Here is a 6,509-nt window from a genome sequence, read left to right on the forward strand (position 1 = left end):
ACAGAGAGAAGCAGCAAATCCTCAAACTGTTGTTCTGTAGGCCTAATTGATTAATACACTAAAGCCCTTATTATTATCCCGCTTGTGAGTTTCAGTTTTAGCAGCTTTTTGAGCAAATCTTCCAAGTGAAAACCGTCATATAAAGACACTGAATATCAGCACTAATCAACACTGACATCTAAAAGTTTGTCTTCGTGAAACCCTGAAATATTTCCACATCTGTATAATATTTACAGAAGTTAGTTTACGAGGATAATTTTACACCAAATCTCACATGCTGGCTTTCTTGATGAGACTGAGAAGCTCTTAACCTGAAATGATCCCAGTGTGACATTTTGATTAGATTTCACACCAGTATGAATACATTTGCTTCATTAGTACTAGCACTAATATTTACAAAATGCTCTCAGATGGTTTTTCCATGGTAATAAAAGAGGAAAAACTCTTCACAGGTTGGTTGCCAAGACTTTTCTCGCAGGGAGAGAAACTAGAGGAATCATTGGAGGCAAACTATGATAGTGATACATTAAATTATGGACACATTTCTGTACAATTCATGACACCTGAGTCAAATTTGAGTGGTTGATGGGAGCTGAGGTGCTTGCAGGATGCACGTAGAATTACATTTCACTATTTCACCCTCGCAAGCACAGCTCATTGAGTGGCCTCTCTGGAATAAATGTTAAAAGATATAGTTCTCTGCTCTTGTATGATCAGTGTCCACAGAGAACATGTCCAACCTACCCTCACTTCCTGTCATAATATATTCTAACGCAGTGGTTGTTAAAGTGGTCCCCATAAGCTCTAAGTGTCCCTGAGGGGGGATGCAGGGGCTCTGCATCAACATGGAAAAAAAAAACTTGATTATGCTATAATTTAATTCTTTTGAAATGTTTCCACTTAGAAAAAGTATGATGTCTTTCCTGTTCAGGTGACACTCCCGGCACCCCCATCCTACCATTTACATTTTTAGACAGATATACAATCCCATGCGAAACTAAATCAACAACAGACTTCTTTTCCTTACGAGATCCTGGGACGAAATCTTATCAAATGGGGGTCTGGAACCTAATTTGTCTTTACTCAGGGGGCCGTGACATAAAAACAATGAATACACTTTGCTCTAGTTCCATTGCTAATCAAATCTGGATCTACATTTTAGACATGAGGTTACAGTCACAGAGGGGGCGAAATCTTGAGGCGTTACTTTGGCCTGATTGCGATTGGATGGGATCCTGGGCTGCCGAGTCTGGTTCTGATTATCACGTTGAAGAACTGACCGCATTCCAGCACTGCTGCAGGGCCACGGCCTCACAGGGGGAAGGATCAACCAGTGCGCACATGCTCTTCTCATCGTATATACTTTATTTTACTTATAAAAGAGAAACTGATGCTGATGTGAAGATGATGGCTAAGCCTTGGACATAGAAGATCCATCTTAAAGACCTCAATGGTGACATGAATCAACTCGGCTGAGTCTTTGAGTACGAGGCTGAACTCCTATCTGGGCTGCTGTTTTGCAGCTGAACCTGACATCCGACCTCCCTCTGGGCAAGTGAAAAGAAACCTTCACTACGCGGAGTAGTAAAGTATCACAATGGTGTTATTGCAGTCTAATGACAGGCATGGCAATGACAGGACAGTCAAACAAATGACAGAGAGACTGGGTTCACAAGCAGTTCAAGATCTGTATGTGGAAGTGTGAACAGTTCAAGTTGGTACACACCCTATGATGATTATTATAACCTTGATTTAATCAGGATTTAATCAGGTAGTCACTTGTTTGTAGTGGAGATCAGCATGTTGGAAGAATTAGAATAAGTGTTTTCATTCTGATATCAGTGGATGATCAGTCTTGTTTTAAGTACAAGTTGAAAGAATACTTGAAGTATTTCAAGATAAAAAGTGCAAAAGAAATGAGTGGAATTATCTCCCTGCTGAAGAAACATAATATTTCATGTACTAAGTGACTTCATTAAAAGGGCTGTGAATTGTCTCTCAATACCAGACGATTTCTGAATGCAAGAGATATAGTGAATCAGTTTGATACCCAGAGAGTGAGCTTTGTAAAACATTGAAAATGGATGTCCCGAGCAGCATCTTTATTAGTATCATTGGTAATACCTGTGGTTACCCTACTGTTTCATATCAAAATGACTGCTGTGAAAAAGGTCTCATTCCCACCCAGTTTAAGCAACAAAAGCCAGGAGAAAGACCTCAGTCTATTGATTGAAGCATTTAGAGACTGGCTTGTGAGTCTAGGCTAGGAATGGTAACACATTTAGATAGCGTAGGTTAGGATTCAAGTAGATAACAGGGACACTTAGACACAACCACGTCATAAAACTGCTGGGAGTTCACCTTTGGTCTACAGTAATAAACACATGATGGTATACAAACACAGAAATGCATAAACATCTTACCATAACCTCACACATTTAAATGACTTCACTATACAGCAGCATTTGGACTTTGTACAGAGCCTCATGCAAACTAATCATTAAGTTCCACTAACACACATTTCATTTCTGAAAACAATCTTCCGCTGACGTTGCTCTTGTTAACATAACATCTTAACCCAGACCCTCGAGCCACGCTTTCTGACTGCATGTGTTTATCTACAGCATGAGGACTTGATGGCCGGCCCACAGTGTGTTGCATTTCTATAACACAGCTATAGATATTCACGATTTGCTCTTGTTAACCTTAAAGCAATATTTCAGCCGGGTGCAGCAGTGTGGTGTAGATTTTGGCAGGCATACGCCCATGGGGGTTTATAAATAATCAGCCGCATATGTTTGCTGTCCTGCTTGAGAGTGGTGATGTATTGAAACTCGCCTTCGTTTTGCTTTTCTTTCAGTGTGGAAATCATAATTCAAGTCAATACAAAAATTTTAAAAAGTACTTCCAGTCAGATTATAGGATGGATTTTGGTTGCTGTTACTGTTGCTTGCCCTCTTTAACAATGATATAATAACCGTTCTCCATAAAGCTGTTACAGTTTCATAAGAGAGAAGAGAAAGACAAATAAAACTGGAACAAAATTATGATTGGAGAATAAATAAAAGAAATAAAAATGTGATTATGTAAATAAGATAACAAAATAAATACTGACAGTAAAATATAGAGTAAATTATTCTATGGCTTGAAAAGAAAACAGAATGAGGACAAACACGTTTAAGTAAGATTAACTTTTTAGAAGTATTTTCAAAAGTAATTCTAGCTGTTTAAAAGTATTGATAAAGAGGGTCAATGAGGAAAAACACACACCCTAGGCCCCACTAATGTAATAAAAACAAAAACACTGCTCCACTGTGAAATATCAGTATCGGTCATATCATCCATACACAGCCGGAAACCTGCTGCTGAATAAATATTCAGTCAGACTACGTTACATCTAGAGTCCTCCCGATACTGCTGTTAAACCATTTTTCCTTCAGGCATGTGGAGGGGACACCCCTGGGCCTGGGGGGTCAGAGAGGGCGTGAGAGTACAGACAGGCCTGGCTGGGATTGAGAGAGACAGAGACAGAGACTGAAGGGATCACGTCTCTGTGGATGTGCTCCAAGGCAGCAATCCAATACTGTAAACATACTATCTACCCTTAACCTGGGAGACACAAACCCCAGAGGACACTGGGAGACGATTTTCAGAAGAGTTCACAGGGTTACAAAGAGCAGAGTCCATCTTGACAAGTCATTTAGTGTCATAATTGGTCATAAAATGTTACTTTTCTGAAGTCGTTAAAGATCTACTCAGTCACTTAAAAGTCCTGAAACACTACTGCTACTAAAACGGTACATCTTCAGTAGTAACCTCATGATGCACCAGCCCAACAAATTAAGTCATTGCAAATATGTCATCACATGACGCCGCTGTGGCTAAGGGGTTAAGACGCCAACTCTCTCCCTCGTTTTCCTGTCATCTCTCTGGCATTATCTAATAAAGGCAAATCACAATAATAATAGTGATTAAAAAAAGGAGAACATTTTCAGCAATCATATCTTTCTGGCTGACTTATCAGACTGCTTTTCTCTACAGAAATGAATGCCAATTCATTTGTTCATAGTCTATATTCACATCCGGTCATTCTGTTTAAACAGGAAAGACATCACATTAAGAGAGCAATGGTATTGTCCTCATGGGACCTTTGGCTGCCGGCATCAAATCATACTCTATTTCTACTAGTTTAACACTCAACTGTAAACTAGGGCTGCAACAAACAATATTTTTCAATATCAATTGCTTTGCCAATTAACAAAGATTAAGCAATTAATTGTTCAGTCAATACTATAACATTAAGTCAGAAAATTGGGCTTCTTTAGTCCAACTAAGTCCAAAACTGAGACTTATTTACTATCATAAATGACCAAGAAAAGTAGCTGGAACCATCAATTAATTTTCATTCAACTGACTAATTGATGATTCAACTAATCATTGCAGCTCCACTGTCAACTGAAATGTTTAATAAAAACCAACATATACATTTGAGCAAACAGCTTAAACCAAGGTTAAACCAAAAAAATACTAAAAAACATAGTTTAAAGAATTCAATTTTAACCCAATATGAGAAATGATCTAATCCAGCTGTCGGAATGATCATTTTAATAGAAAGACTGACTGTAGCATGAGCCTACGGGTAAGAAACTAAATAATGAGCAGCATTCTTTGAGTATAACTCACCCCCTGAGTCGGTATAACTGCACAAATATGACTCATCACTTTATATAGGCAGCACACTGGCAGCAGGTTTTAGTTAAGCTAAGATTTATCTTTCTAGCTGTTGTAAAAGAAGCATAAATATCATTTGTGAGCTAAATTTTCTGGCTCTAACATAAGACCAGGGCACCATGAAAACGACAAGGAGCAGCTCCTAAAGTAATTATGGAGTTATCTATTGACTTGTTATCATAGCTTCAAATTAAAGCCATAAACCCGAGGTTATAGAGAAGTTAGCTAGCCTGCTGACTTCCCTTGATCACGAATGCTCTGGTCATACATCAACAGAAAGAAAATACAAGATATCCATTTTTACATTCAAACCAAAGTTCTCAGGTTTGCTCACCCAATAAGAATATGTCTGTCTTTGGTGCAGCTCTGCCTTTGACAAATGTTTGTATAACTGGAATCACCAATCTGAAAACAAGCATTAGTTTTATTTGCCAGGACTTGTTGGCACAGAATGAGGGGCCATATTCCATTTTTTTATAAACATATATCTGTTGCTGTTGCCAGTGTTAGAGAAGTGATAGCTTCCATCAAAAGCCTTTATTGGAACATTTTCAATCAACTCATGTTACACTTTTCAGTTCCTGGAACGCGGCAATGGCCAACTATCTTCACACAGGCTTTATTTGTTTATTTGTTTTTGCCTGGCTCCATAAGCTTTTTTGAACATTTTTGTCACAGAGAGCTGGAAAACTATTAACACGTTCAATGGCACTTTTTATTTTATTTTATTTCTTTTTTTAATTCTAGTCAAATGGTTTTTCTTCCACCTAAATACAGTCCTGCCGAGGCCATTTTTTTAGCTTCAGGAAAACAGAAAGAGCGGAAGGGAATGCAGGGATATGGTCACATAGAGCATATCACTGACTGAAAGCTTCAGCAGCTTCTCTCAGGACTCTTATCAGAAGGACAGGAGCTCCAGTAATTCTGTAAATTAAATTAGTCATACATTAAGATTTTTCATGGGCTTTTGGAGGAACGAACGTCATTGAGATGAACTTTAGAGTAGATATCAGGGTAATATATGGGCACTGAAGGAAGCAAAACTTCCGATCTGAATCTCACCATAAGAAAGAGAGACTTCTAGTCAGTAAGGAAAAATGTCTGTGACCTTTGTTCAACTCAAAAAGGTGGCACACACATCTGTCCAAAAGGATCTCTCCTTAAACAGTGAGAGGCTGAAAAGAGAGAAACACAAGCGCTGTTCATGCTATGCATACTAATCATGTCTGCGTGACTGTGTGTTTTTGTGTGTGAAAAAGAGAAGGAGAGCTCCAAAGACTGTGAAAACAAGTTCCATTTACGGTGATAAAAATCTGTTAATCTGGCTGTGCCGGGCCCTCTCAGTATATCAGCCCCATTCATTTCCCTAAAGGACCTCTGGAGTGGGGTAACGCACTCCGCTCTACGACTCACTCAACGCTCGCAGGGAGAACCAGATGTTTGGACAGAGTTGATATACTTGTCGCATTCGAGCAGTAATCCCCTTCGCCGTGTCATTGTGGCTGACACAGTCTTTCACCAGCAGGCACACATTTCACGTAAACGAGACATCAGCAGGCATAAATGTAAAGACATAATCAACACACAAATGACAACCATCCGGCTGCCTCGCAAAGCAATATTGTTGATGTCTGATTGCACCTCGTATGGATAGAAAACGTACAGAACAAGACTGAAGTTGGCACAAGGCATCGCTGAATGTGCACATATGCAAGCGTCCATGTGAAGAGGTCAACCCAGGGCAGGGGTTTGAGTGGAAACGTGTGTGTGTGTGTGTG

The 6,509-nt window shown here is 39.3% G+C and overlaps 1 protein-coding gene across 2 annotated transcripts in view; it reads right to left on the minus strand.

Moving 5' to 3' along the window:
* The window catches only part of LOC118324207 (plexin-A1-like), a 255,757-nt gene that overhangs the window by 235,361 nt on the left and 13,887 nt on the right, over positions 1-6,509 (minus strand). The gene's annotated exons all lie outside the window — the stretch shown is intronic.

The sequence above is a fragment of the Morone saxatilis genome, unplaced genomic scaffold (assembly GCF_004916995.1).
Source record: "Morone saxatilis isolate NCDOM2014 unplaced genomic scaffold, NCSU_SB_2.0 Contig15, whole genome shotgun sequence".
Taxonomy (NCBI): Eukaryota; Metazoa; Chordata; class Actinopteri; family Moronidae; genus Morone; species Morone saxatilis.